Below are 15,579 nucleotides of genomic sequence, written 5' to 3'. Positions count from 1 at the left end.
GGTCTAAATACCATCTTCAATTTAATTCTAATTCAGAGAGACAAAAGCAGCCATGTTTTTGAGAGAGTTAAAAGTCTCTCCCTCTCTCTTTCTCTCTCTCTCTCTGTCTTCCCCTACAGGGAAATAGAACACATTAAGTAAATTTCCACGATAAATAGCATATTTTGTTTGTCATCAGAAGGTTCTGTACTATAGCAACAGAAAATGTTCAGTGATACAAGTTAAAAAAATATCAGGAATCCATTGCATGGAGACGAGCAATAGCATGTACAAATAAAACGTATCATAGGCCGGACTTGGTGGCTCATGCCTGTAATCCCAGCACTTTGGGAGGCCAAGGCAGGCAGATCGTGAGGTCAGGAGTTCGAGACCAGCCTGACCAACATGGAGAAACCCCATCGCTACTAAAAATACAAAAATTAGCCAGGCATGGTGGTGGGCACCTATAATCCCAGCTACCCAGGAGGCTGAGGTAGGAGAATCGCTTGAAACCAGGAGGCGGAGGTTGCAGTGAGCTGATAGCACGCGATTGCACTCCAGCCTGGGTGACAAAGCAAGACTCTGTCTCAAGAACAACAACAACAACAACAAATATCACAATGAGGTTTCAATGAAACAAAAAAGCCAGTTCCTGATTTCAGTGGCAGCCTCTACTCAAATAAACTGTAGTTTTCTGTGTACAATCCAGCTTGTAACCATGATCACCAAAATAAAAATGAAATTTAAAGGAAGAAATGTAAGTCTATTTTTAGGTATTTTTAAGACTGAAGCAAATAGTTTCTTAAAAACTATTTTTTGTTTTGTTTTTGTTTTGGTTTTTTCCAAAACCATGAGTTTTCACTTCAAGCAGGTAATATTTTGTGGGTTGGACTTTTAGAAAAAAGACAGAAGCAAAGTCTTCATCTACTAGTTTATATAAAAATATATCACTCATTTGTAAGTAGATGAATGCATGTGGAATTCTAACTTTTTGATAACAGCTATTATTAGGTCTGGAGTTCATGAATGCATTATACTCAAGAGCACAGGCATTTCTGGTAGTAAGAATATGGAATACTTACGTAGAATACAATACATAGAATCCTATTCAATAAATATAAAATATCTTCATGGTATCAGACTGTAGCTGTGCCCACTGGGTCATTTTGAGGTGGTTGCGCATACATTCGTCTTCGTGATAGATTGTACAATCTTTGACATAGGGCTCATTTAAATGTATTGATACTGGCTGGGCACAGTGGCTCAAGCCTGTAATCCAGTACTTTGGAAGACCAGTGCAGGAGGATTACTCGAGCCCAGGAGTTTGATACCAGCCTGGGCAACATAACGAGACCCTAGAAAAAACCTGTGACCCAGCTACTCAGGAGGCTGAGGTGGGAAGATCACTTGAGCTCCAGAGCTTGAGGCTGCAGTGAGCCATGATCATGCCATTGCACTTCAGCCTGGACAACAGAGCAAGACCTTGTCTCAAAAAAATTTTTTTATTAAAAAAGTATTAATATCATATCCTCGGCACTAACAAAGAAAATATTTTTCAGTCAGGAGTTGTTCAATAGCAGTTATTTAGTATTTTGAGTTCATTTTGTGTATATGAACTTTCTTTAACATGCAAAATGTATGCACATGTCACCATCTAATAATGTAAATTATCCAGAAAAAGTTTCATTAACATGCCATACAGAGAAGTGGCTTTTGGCCAAAATTTTTTGGAAAATTCTTTCTATCATAACCCTGGATTGGCAGTCATTAACATCTCTAGATCTTAAATCCATTCTTAAGAAGAATTATTATTATATTTACAAGTCTGAGAGTATCCCCAGAGCAGTTGAAATTTTACATCTCCTAATATGATTTTTATATTTACATGAATTACAGCTGCTTTCAGTTTGTCTAAAGATAATATGCAGACTCAGAAAACAGTTAACATCTTCTCAGGCAACTAATGTCATATAGAGTGTACTACAGTAACAGTTGAAATATTGAGATAGAAAAATGTCCTTTCCTAAATTTTATATATTCTTCCTTGATATTATTAATTATTATTATTATTGTTATTATATTATTGAACAGACAGGGTCTTGCTCTGTTGCCTAGGCTGGAGTGCAGTTGTGTGATCACAGTTCACTGCAGCCTCGACTTCCTGGGCTCACGTGATCCTCTCACATTAGCATCCTGAGTAGCTAGGACTTCAGGCATGCGCCACCATGCCCTGATATTTTTTAGTTTTTGTGGAGACGGGATCTCATTATGTTGCCCAAGCTGGGGTGTCAAGCTCCTGGGCTCCAGAGATGCTCCCACCTTGGCCTGCCAAAGTGCTAGGATTCCAAGCATGAGCCACAGCACCTGACCCTTCCTAGATATTCTGTACATGTAATGTGTATATCTAATTGCTGTACTTGATCTATACAATATACAAAGCTTTTTTGATTTACTTCATGATTTTAAGGTGTAAGATAAGATGAAATATTTGGAGGTCATTTTCTATGGACACCTTAACTCAGGTATTGCTATGAACGCCTACTAATGTTATTGGTAGTGGGACAGATATATAACAGTATACCTCCCATTGCTTTAAATTTGATATTCTTGTGTGTGCAAATTGTGAATGACTGTAAGTGAAAGATACATTGCAATTTAAATAGAAAATCCATTGCAATTTCAACAGAAGCAAAACACCACTAATTGAATTTTTATAGAGTCTGTTTAAATCAAATTTTGAGGAATGTCTTATTAAAATGTATCCAACTAGTGAATGTACATTTTAGGATGTGTTCTCTAAAAGAAGAAAATGAAGTTTGTTAAAATCTAAGGACTCTTGAATTGGTACTATCTCTTTTACATGAAGTATGCTAACATATTAAATTAAAGGTATTTGTCAAATCTATAGCTAAGTCTTTGTTAAGATTGCCTAATGAATCAACATGTGTTGGAGCATTTCCCCCCTGGAAATGGGGAAGCTGGAAATTGGGGTGTTTTGTTGAAAGAATATTATGCTCGTTAATGATTTGTTTACAAGTCACTGGAGCAGGCTGGCAGCTGCTGGGGAGTAAGTCCATGGTGATTTTCTAGAAACACTGTTGAAATATTAATATGATTCTTAAGACCATTTTAGCTAGTGATCTTTCTATTTGTTTGTTTGTTTTTGTTGAATCTGGTTTAAATATATTTCTCAGTGATTCTGCATGTTTTATGGTGAACATGCTAAAATTTCTTCTTCTCCAAATCAATAGAAATAAAACATTAGATGTATGGAATACATATGTGTATATAGGAGATATATGTGCATGCATAGGACTGAGATATCTGATCCTAAGGAAATGGATTTTTGGTCTTAATGTTTTATCTTTGGTGAGGACCAGTAGAATCATGGTGCATAATGCTTAGGATATGCATGAATGCAGGGACTGGAATTGACTGTCTATGTGAGACAAATATTCCAAAAGAATTTCTATATTAAACTACAATGCCATGACATGTATTCTTGTGCCTGGGTCTACAGAAATGCAAAATGTCTTCTCTGGAAACTGCATACAGAAAGAGTCCTGGCTAGGAGAGCCAAACAGGTTAGTTCAGAATATGTCTGACATCTAAATGACAAGACAGGTCATCACCAGAATCTGCAGCACACTCTAGGAGAGAACTGACACCAGAGGAAGTAGAGATCATGAAACAATGTAACTAAAACCTTTAAACAAGTATGATTGAAGTTTATATTGTAAAAAGGAAAAAGATGCGCAAGTAAAATATGACAGGAATATACATATGTATAACGATATATATGACAGATATAAAAATGTATAGAATATGTGTACATATACATACATGCACATACAGCATATACATACACATAGGACACAGATATACATACATATCTACATATAAATGTACATTTTCATATACAACAATTGAAATGCACATCTATATCCTAAAAACATTTTCACTCATGTTCAAGTTAAGGAACTGGCAACATGTTTAATCATCTAACCTTGTTCATAAGTGTGAAATACTATACACAAATTGTTTCTCAAATGGTGTTGGAAATTATGGTCAAAGTTGCTAGCTTACTGATAGCAATATTATTTTCCTGTAAATGTGAAAATATATTGGACAATTTGAACAGTTCTTTATTTTGAATGGTGTAAATGTAGGGGCATTTTATATTATCTATATGATGTATCCATTAATATGTGCATATCTATATTTCTATTATCTGAATATATGTATGTGCATATATCCATGTTTTACTGTTAGTATATGTTTATGATAAGTAGATATAATTAGTTGTTTTATAAGATGTGAATATGGGGAACAGGATATATAATCATTTAAATGAATATAAAAGCATTTTCATTTTCCTCTAAAATTGAGTATAGAGAACACTGCTTCAACTAATAACAACTAAAAAATAGTAATAATAACAACAAGGAAAAACCAAAAAAAATTTAATGAAGCATGAGATGGTTGTGGCGAAAGCAAGAACTGCAAATACTACAACTACCTGGATAAGGGCAAAATAAAAAGTCTGGTGAGCTGCAGCTATTTTTGTACTTCTGGGCATTTTCAAGTCAAAGTGCTGGACAAGAAGCTATGGCACCCAGGCAGAAGTTCCTACTGGGCAAGAAAAGAAATAACCAGCAAGCAAACTGCAGAGCTGTTGACTCTATAACACAAGAAAGACACAATTGAGAGACTTGAGTGGCCGGGATGCTGGTGCTAAGCCTGAGTTTCAGCCCTTTTTCCTCCTAAATATTTGTTCATTCTAGCTCTGTGTGGAGCAGGACACTAACAAGCCTAGCATCTTTCAGAATATCATTGTTTCCTATATTATTTAATATAAATATGATAATTTCAATATTTGGGTTACCTGGGGGTGTATTTCTACTGACTCATTTTCTCTTTCCTGTTGAAGATTTAGTCCTGTCTCTCTCTTTGCATGCATAACTTGTTCTTATCTAATGTTCTACAGTTGTGAATAACATTTGCATAGGCTCTGAAAGATAATTTTGCCTTATTAAATATCATACATATTACAAATGTATGGTAACTAAATGGAAGGAAGTAATGCAGATACAGCCCAAACATATTTTTCACGCAATATTATAATTTCATATTGACAACCAAATGATTCAGAATATTTTTGAGAATCTTATGATAACAGTTTTGGATGTTTGGGAGGATGAAGAGCATAAGCTGCTGCCCATGTGTAAATTATCATAGCCTTGTTGAAGAGTTTAGAAGTGGTTTTGTGTAACTGGAAATGTATGTTTTTATATACAACACATTCAAATGAGCATCTATACCCTAGAGAAACTTTGGTACATTTTCATATGCAGGAATGTGTGACATGTTTCCTATCAATCCTGTTTGTAAGTGTGAAATACTGTAAATGAATTGTTCATCAGATGGTGTTGGAAGTTGTGGTCAAAAAAGATGTTAGCTTACTGGTAATGACACTTTTTCCTTCAAATGTTAAAATATATTGGAAAATTTGAAACAGTGTTTGTGAACGGTAAAAATGTGGGTGAATTTTAGATTGTGAGCTCAGGGTGAGAATTGAACTAATAATAAACATTGATACATGTTACATATCCATTGTTTTTTCAGATTCTATTTTAGTTACTAATGGTTAGTTATACTTATTACATTATTCTTTGTATTGTAACCTGCTGTCTCTTTTTCTTTCTTTCTTTCTTTCTTCTTGAAATGGGATCTTGCTTTGTCACCCTGGCTGGAATGCAGTGGTGCAATCGTATAGCTAGCTCACTGTAACTTCAAACTCCTGGGCTCAAGCAATACTCCCAACTCAGCCTCCTGGATAGCTGAGACCCCATGTATTAGTTCATTTTCACCCTTCTAATAAAGACATACCTGAGACCGGGTAATTTATAAAGGAAAGAGGTTTAATTGTCTCACAGTTCCGCAGGGCTGGAGAGGCCTCAGGAAACTTACCATCATGGCAGAAGGGAAAGCAAACATGTCCTTCTTCACATGGTGGCAGCAAGAAGTGCTGAACAAAAGGGGGCAAAGCCCCTTATAAAACCATCAGATCTCATGAGAATTCTTGCACTACTATGAGAACAGCAGCATGGAGGTAACCACCCTCATGATTTAATTACCTCCAACTGGGTCCCCCCCACAACCTGTGGGGATTACGGGAACTACAGTTCAAGATGAGATTTGGGTGGGGGCACAGCCAAACCATATCACCTGGCCCCAAGCGATCCTCCTGCCTCAGCCTTCCAAAGTCCTGAGATTACAGGCATAAGCTACCTCTCCTGGCCCACTCTTCTAAAAGTAAAAATCCCTCTAGCAGCTGTGAAAGAAGGTATGTTTATAATAACATTTTGTTTATCTTTTAGAGAAACTAATTAGAAGATATAAAATAAATTTTGGCAACTATTAGCTTAGCTTTCTTTAACATACAAAGTCTGATTTTCTTTATAATGATTTGATTATAGCATATTTGATAATTAAAAGTATCTAAGCAATTACATGGAAGGTTATTTAGATACTGTGAAGTAATAAATCATTTTTTTCTGAATTTTGAATTCTCTAAATTTAAATTCTAATTAACTGCACAGTTAATGTTGCTGTATTTGACTTTCCAAAAATAAAAAACAAGATAAAAGCAAGGGCATTATTTGAAAATATATATTGAACATTGATAGTATCCCTACGTTTCCATTTTCACTTGATTTTTACAACAACCTTTTGGTTTTGTGTGTATTGCAGTCTACATTTGACATGTAGAAACTGAGATTTAGGCAAGATGTGTTTTTTGCTTGATGTCTGTTAGTGACTGGTTGGGCTGGATTGTGAAAACCCAGAATTGAATTGCTAGAATATTTAGGTGATTCAGGTCTCTTTCTCAAAAATGCAACATTACTAGGATAACATAATATTATGCCCCAGCAAAATAGAGGATATCACATCAAATTTGAAAACAAGTTAAAAGCTGCTTAAATATGTATTTCAAATTAGTTTTGCAGAAAAATAATTGTGAGTGGGCTTTGCTACTAAAATATCCATAACTGATCTAACTACTAGGAACTGAATATGTCTATTCTTACCTTTGAAGAAAAATCGTTTTCAAACCTGTGAAACATTGACTATGGCTCAGACTATGGATGACTAATTGCCTCGCTACTGTGCTGTCACTGCAAGGAAACCATCAAGCAAGGTATTAGGAACATTCATTACTCACTTCAGCAGCTCACTGTTTATCTACAGAAATATCTGCTGGAGCTGAAGGATTCTGTGTAGCGAGAATAATGTGTTGCCAAGTCTTTCTGGAGAGATAGCCAACTCAGGATTCAATAACTCATCTCTGTTAAATATGTCTCTTCCTTCATCTCATGGTCATTTTCTCAGATTAGGTATCTGTAATCTCTGTCAAAAATTATTGCAACAGCTTCTCAACCAGTTTCCCAATCTATACTTTTAACTGATTTTCCGAATCATTAGTCTTCATGAAACTAGGAGACCTTCCTAAAATTCAGATAGAATCATGTCAGCATAAAATGCTGGCTTCCTTCAATATCCTATTATTCAATGATTACAGATAACAACAATCTTCTAGCCTATAGCAAGACACTCCTTCATCCACCACACCCTCATCTCTCCCACCACACACACACACACACACACACACACGCACACACACACACTTAAAATACCAAGAAGCTTCAGGATTTGTGCATTGTAATTAATATCAGGGAATATTTTCTTCAACTTCTATAGCTGCTAATCTTTTCTGGGGCTTTCAAAGCCTCTGCATAACAGTGTAATTATTTTACTGTATATTCCCTGGCCATTTTGGGTTCTTAATGTCTGAGTAATGAAGCAGATGAAAGGGTCATGCTACTGAGCATGGTATTGGGTCCCATTCTTCAGAGGGAAATGTGGTTTTTTCTGCACAAAAGGGAAGAAAAAGCAGTTACTTTTTAGTGTAGGGAATCAATGGGGCCCACTTAGATTTCAGTAGTCTTTGCCAATGGGAAAATGGGTTAACCCAACAAAATCAAGACCATCAATGAGTCAGACCCCAAACAAGTAAAGGTTTGGAGGAACTCATTAGAAAAAACTCACCCTGTTCAACTCAGTTACTGGAAAAAAAAGCAAAGAGAACATGGAATGAGTTGTTGAACAACTATTAATACAGTACTGCTGCAATATGTTATAATACCCACTTTTGTATTGCTTATTAGTACAATAATGCTTTGGGGTTTATTAATAGGTACAGAAGCAGAGAAAATAGCAGTGAGGCAGCCTTGTGGATGCGGCTCTCTGGCTTCTTGCTTCAAAGACTATCGTTTGATTCAGGACCAGTTGATGCCCTTCCAAATCTATTCCAGCATGTTTGTGGAGGTGGCTGCTTGATGCATGGCAGCCTACGAGATTCTTCCACCGAAGCCAGAGATGCTTCTCTTCCTTTCTCCTTCATTCTGTGTTAAACTATTCTTACTTACTTCTGGCTTGCACAGCCTATCCCAGATTTCTCCAGACTTCTTTCACACCTTCATTTTACTTAATAAAAATAAAAGATTGAGCCAGGCATGGTGGCTCCTGCCTGTCATCCCAGCACTTTGGGAAGCCAAGGCAGATGGGTCACTTAAGCCCAGGAGTTCGAGACCAGCCTGGGCCACATAGTGAGACCTCATCTCTATGAAAAATTAGCTGGACCTGATGGCATGAGCCTGTAGTCCCAGATACCTGGGAGGCTGAGGTGGGAGAATACCCTTAGCCCAGGAAGTCGAGGCTGCAGTAAGCCATGACAATAGAGTAAGAACCTGTCTCAAAAATAAAAATAAAATATAAGAGATTGAAGATAATTTCCTGGGCATCTGTAATACATTGCTTTTACAAGTCAAACAATAAAGAAAAATAAAGAAAGCTTATAATATGCAATTGCCAAATGATCAAGGTAATTTTATTGACATTAAGAGTTAGGATCAAAGCCTGGGCAAGACAGCAAGACCTTGTCTATATAAAAAAAATTTTAATTAGCTGGATGTGTGTGTGTGCCTGTGGTCCCAGCTACTCAGGATGCTGAGATGGGAGGATGATTTAAGCCCAGGAGTTTGAGGATGCAGTGAGCTATGATAACACCACTGTACTCCAGCCTGAGCAACAGACCAAGACCCTGTCTCTGAAATAAATGAATAAAATAAAGTATTTAAAAAGCATTAGGATCAAAAGCTGTGCTCTAGAGGACAAACACTTAGTTTAATTAAACAGATGTCAAAGACCAAGTACTAAAATAGAGAAAGAATAGGTAAAGCTAAGAGAAAATATGAATATATGGGTGACATTTTTTCTTGGTTCTTGTAATAACTGTAACGGGAAAAAGCAAATAAACAGACGTTACTTTGCACAATCACATTTGTACATTGTGATTTGTGTTTAGCTTGGAGATTAAATGTCAAAACCTAACCCTTACTTAACATTTAAAGTCCACTAGTGCCAACCAGAATGAGTTTCTTGATAATATAAAATTCTTGACAATGCATAATTCCTTATAAGTTATTTTTGGCAAGGTAGACCATACAGTGCCACATCCTACAGAACCAACCAAGAATTCCTAGCTTCTACCTGCTCAGAAGTAAGCTCTTAGCTGTTCATGAAAAGTAAAGGAAGACTCAATTGTCACGGTGGATAGTCAACTTTGATCTCTCCAAGTGTCTTAATTTGTGTTATAGATAAATTTGTAGCTTCCGGGAAACTGGAATATGGTTGACTCAGCCATCAGCCTTGTGGCTCTTAATAATTCAGAGATCAAACTTTTATTTTCATCAGTGAATTGGAGAAGACTAATAAGAATTTTTCTCTGTCCTGTTGAAGAGACTAAAAAGTAGACACAGTTCATTTCATAAATGCTTAGGAAGGCCAGAACTGACCACCAAGTGGTTCTAGGGAATTACAGCACGAAAAATATGCAAAAATAGCAAAAGGCAAAGAAACAAAAATCCTGTCCATTCGTAGTTCCAAACTCTTTTCTCTAGTTTCACAGCCATTTTAATTTTTCATAAACTGTCTTCACTTGATGTACAATTTCTATGCATATAACAGGCATTGTGGATATTATATCTCAGTAGACTAACATATAAGAACCTAAGTTTGACTACCAGCATGTCATTATATGACTGGGGTAGATTGCACCCTCTCCTGGAACATGGTTTTTCATCATATATTTTAATTCTAATCACACAGAGCTCATCAAATGGGATGAAAAATTTGCTACATATTCCAGTGTAGTGAAGGTTATTATCATCAAGTAGTAATTTTAAATTAATGTAGTAATTTTCCATTGCCTTTAAATTAATTTTTCTTTAGAGGTTATTGGGTGCTAAAATTTCATCTAATCTTTCTGAATAGTTGTGTTCAATCTAAAATGTTTTTTGAACAACTTAATATATTGTTAATAGTAGCTTACTACATACCAGGCAACCTTGCAATGACTTACCAAGTCAGTCATACAGTAGGTATTTATTTTTATCTTTCTTTCACATATATAAGAATAAGATTCATATATGATAATGAACTTCTCCCAAATCTCAGCAGTCAGTACATTCCTCAGCTCCAATGCTATATGCTGTATTTGGGAACCAAAATGATTCGGATCTCTACTTCTGTATTTCATTTCAATCTCTGCCTCTACCTCCAAATTTTATGCTCTCATGTTCTCATTTTCTTTGTAATTAAAAGTATTAATACAGGATGTTTGAATTCTCTTAGTATTTTATAACATTGCCTTTGAATATGTGAGTTTAAAACAGATGTAAATGTATTTATTTATCAGATTCTAGAGCTATAGAAAAAAGTAAAGCTCCTCAAATGGTAAGATACTTTGAAGGTGACTCTGAATAGTTCTGGGATCAAAATTGTATTTTAAATTAAGAAAAGTAAATGCTATGAGCCATTTCTTAAAAAATTGTGTTCAACACCTATACCTTATTGTCTTAAATTTTAGATATAATCATGATACAAATAAAATCTATTATTATAAACATGAAAAAATAAAAATATTACTATTACACACATTTGTATTAAAAACTTTAGTTATTAATTCTAAGTTGTGTGGCATTAAAACATCCCTAAATGATTTCAGACTTTATGCAACACATCTGCCGCCTTCTATTCCTAGGGATTGTCTTTTGCATGAGATGAACACAATCATTTGCATGCAATTCTCATTCTTGCCTGATATAATAACGTCTACAACTCAATAAATAAATGGACCTCTTTGAAAGAGCTGTGACAGTGATACGGTAATTACATGTCAGGTTGAATCTGCCTTCGATGCCCACGTTTGCAGATTGTATCTCCAGTTCTTAATTTGTTTCACTCTTCTTTCCTTGTTCCCTTGCCATGCCAACCCCTTCATCTATTGTCATGTTCTTGCAAGTTTACTTCATCTTTCTCCTTAAATTTTCACATTTTCTAAATCTCCCTCATTGGCGTATCCTCTGAAACAGGATAGTTAGAGGCAAAAGGACAAAATAATCAAGAATGAATAAAAATAGGCCAGGCACGGTGGCTCATGCCTGTAATCCCAGCACTCTGGGAGGCCGAGGTGGATGGATCTGTTGAGCTCAGGAGTTCAAGACCAGCCTGGGCAATGTGGGGAAATCCTGTTTCTCAAAAATAAAAAATTAGCCAGGCATAGTGGTATATGCCTTGTGGTCCCAGCTACATGGGAGGCTGAGGTGGGAGGATTGTTCTAGCATGGGAGGCAGAGGTTGCAGTGAGACATGATCATGACACTCCACTCCAGCCTGGGTGACAGAGTGAGACCACATCTCAGAAAAAAAAAAAAAGCCCATGTTTCATAGTTCTACTGTATGGACACACTATATTTTGTTTATTTGCTCATCCACTGATGGCCTATGGAGTTGTTTTCTCCTTTGACTAGGAGGAAAATGGATAATATAAACATTCATGTGCAAGTGTTTATTTGAATACCTGTTTTCAATTATGTTGGATATGTACCTAGGAGTGGAATTATTTGTCAGGGAGATGGTGGAAGGGGAAATGAGGAGGAACCACTTAATTAGTTTCCTTTGGGGGTAATGAACTGCTTTGGAACTAAATACCGGTGACGGTGTTATAGGACTATCAGGTTCATACGGCCACTGTGCAGTAAGAGACCAATTACATGGAGACAGTAGGATTTGCAGCAAAGTGTTTAATGATCACATAGCATCGAGCAAGGAGATGGAAAGAGACCATCACATCCATCTTCCTGAGGATTTCTTGGCTGGTATCTTCAAGGGAATCATGGAAAATGGGGGACTGGAGAATTGGAGTTGTTGACTGGTCAGGGCAAGGGGGATGAAACGAGGATGTGGAAACTGCACACTTTGGTGAATCAGCTTCTCATAGAGTTCCTCAGATTGCTGTCAGTGGTATCCTTCAGGTCAGCTGACATAATAGTGGTTTCATCAGTGTGCAGGATCTGCAGGAATACTTTAAAGGGAAAAGCTAATGTTTTATAATGTTCCAGTTGTTATCTAGAGAGCAGTTAAGGGGAACTATCATCTTGTAACAGGGTGTGTGTGATTCTAGGAGCACAGGCACCAAACATCTATGAGGAATTGGGTCAGAGAGGAAGCTGACCTCATAATGAGTGCTGCAAGACTGCTTTATTTTCATTTCTTCCTCTCCCTTCTTTCCTGAATAATTTCATAACGTTGATAGGGACAGTTTCAGTGGTTGTACAACCTTGTAAATGCTCTAATGGCCACTGAATTGTACACTTCAAAGTGTTGAAAATTAAATGCTTAGAGAAGGTTTTATTTCTGAGTGCTAGTCATATTATAACTTAGACAAGACTCTTAATTTTAATATGGATTTAAAACCTAATATCTAGGCCAAGGACGCTATTAGCTTAGGTGTAAAAGTAATTGCAGTTTCCACCATTAAAAGTAATTTCCAAAGCACAATTACATTTGCACCAACCTAATACCTAAAACATAAATTTAAAAAACCCTTTTCAGGAAATATTAAGTATATTTTATACATTCCAAAATACTACATGTTTTGTGCTATTTAAAGATGTTATGTAACCATCACAGATATTTAATTTTGCTGGACAAATTTATGTGAGATTGGCTTTTGGAAAAGGTTTGTCAATGTAGGCATGTGGAAATAAAGCAAATATTTCTCTTCCTCAGTCTTTTTTTAAAAATCATAGAGCCTACACAACTCTTACAATGAAGCACCTTCAACTCCCATCTCTTGGAAGGTGGTGTTAAAAATGGATTCAGCCACTTTGACCAATGCTTTGCCACCTTTGTCAAAGTTAAATTTATATGCCCATCTTATAATCAAGAAATTTCACTTGTTATTTGTCCAAGATAATTCAAATAATATGTCTACAAAGACACTTGTTTGTTCATGTTCATTGCAGTGTCATTCATTATAACCACAAGTTGACAATAGCTCAGGTGTCCATCAACAAGAGAATGGACCAACGGATGATGGTATTTGCATAATGGAGTTCTAGTAAACAATAAAATAGAGGAACTTACTGAGGCAGACAACAACATGTATTAAATGAGAAGCTGGGAACAAAATAAACCATGCATTTATTTTAGAAAACTTTAACTTGAGCCTTAAAAAAAACAAAAACAAAAACAAAAAAAGACTCTAAAATGGCAATTTCTTCTTTTAATTGGAGTATTTCATCCATTTATATATAATGTAGTTAATTATATGGGTGGATTTAGGTCTAGCATTTTTCTGTTTGTTTTGTATTTGCCCATTGATTCTATTTTTCTGCCCCATTAATTCCGTTCCTCAGTAGACAGCTTTCTAACGTCTCCCAAGGAGCTCAAATAGTTTAAATTTTTTTTTCCATTTAAATTCTTTTAAATTTGTCCAGCAGAATAAAATGTCTGTGATGGTTACATAGTGTCTTTAAATAGCACAAACCATATAGCATTTTGGAAGGTATAATGTTTTAATTTGTCTAATGATTATTTATCTATAGCTCTTTCTTATTGCTTTTCTAGCTGTTGTAGGAAAGTAAACAAACATCTTTTATTTAATATAGTCTATGTGTTTTTTGTTTGTTTATTTATTTATATTGAGACAGAGTCTCACTCTGTCACCCAGGCTGGAGTGTAGTAGTGTGATTGCAGCTCCTTTCAACCTCCACCTCCTGTGTTCCAGCAATTCTCCTGCCTCAGCCTCCTGAATAGCTGGGATTACAGGCATGCACCACCACACCCTGCCTAATTTTTGTATTTTCAGTAGTGATGGAGTTTCACCACGTTGGCCAAACTGGTCTCGAACTCCTGACCTCAAATGATCCGCCCACTTTGGCCTCCCAAAGTGCTAGGATTACAGCCATGAGCGAGGGTGTCTGGACTATTTAATATAGCCTATGATGATAATATCATTATTATTATTCCTTGTCACTAGAAAGTAAGAAACCTTATCACAGTATAATTCATATTAACTCCATTTGTACTTTGGTTGTCATAAACTTAATATCTATGCATGTTAATGACTCCACAAGAAAATGACACATATTACACTTTATATCATAAGGTGCCTTTGAGTATATTACGAGAAAGGAAAAAATTATTTTCTTTTACTCTGATGAATTCCCCAATTACTCATTCCTTATGATCATCTTTTCCTTTAAATCTTTAAAGATATGTGGAGTTGTGGCTTTGAAGGAGTTGATGGCTAAGTTCAATGTCTGCACTATTTTGCATTCAGTTTTTATTCACTGCTTTTTCTCTTGAATATGAGCCCTACTTCTCTGTGTGATTGCAGTATATATTTACCACATTTTCATGGTGGATCATATATTGTAAAGAATTATGATTCTTTTGACTTCTTCTTTTTTTTTTTTTCTTCAAGACAGAGTTTCACTCTTGTTGTCCAGGCTGGAGTGCAATGGTACGATCATGGCTCACTGCAACCTCCAGCTTCCAGGTTTAGGCAATTCTCCTGCCTCAGCCTCCTGAGTAGCTGGGATTACAGGCATGCACCACCAAGACCAGCTAATTTTTGTATTTTTATTAGAGACGGGGTTTCACCATGTTGGTCAGGCTGGTCTTGAGCTCCTGACCTCAGGTGATCCACCTGCCCCAGCCTCCCAAAGTGAGCCACCACACCCAGCCCTTTTGACTTCTTTTGAGCATTTTTTTTCCTCATTATATGACTGGCTGATAGTCTTGGTTTTGTGGAGGACTGGATTTATTTTTTGTTAGGGTGTATGTGTTTGTTAGGGTGTATGTGTTTGTTAGGGTGTATGTGTTTTGGTTTTCTAGTTAGTCTTAGGTCAAGTCTATAAGCTCCAGTACACGGCATTCACTGCTAAATGTGATTTTAAATTTTTCTTGAGAAACAGAGCATTGCACCTTCTCACTAAGCAGGACTCAAACTCTAAAATTCCTTTCCTGGGGATGACAGCAAATGAAATTGTTGCTTTAGTGTTTCAGCCTTCTGGTGCTGGTTTTTGTGGGATCACCCACAATTTCCCCCCAGGAATTGGCAGTTCAGACCCCACTCCAGAATTTGAGTATGATTGTTAATCCTAAGACTCTCTTGTTAATCTTCAGACAC

Source organism: Chlorocebus sabaeus, chromosome X, assembly GCF_047675955.1.
Source record: "Chlorocebus sabaeus isolate Y175 chromosome X, mChlSab1.0.hap1, whole genome shotgun sequence".
NCBI classification, from domain to species: domain Eukaryota; kingdom Metazoa; phylum Chordata; class Mammalia; order Primates; family Cercopithecidae; genus Chlorocebus; species Chlorocebus sabaeus.
Note: the sequence above shows the minus strand (reverse complement) of the source record.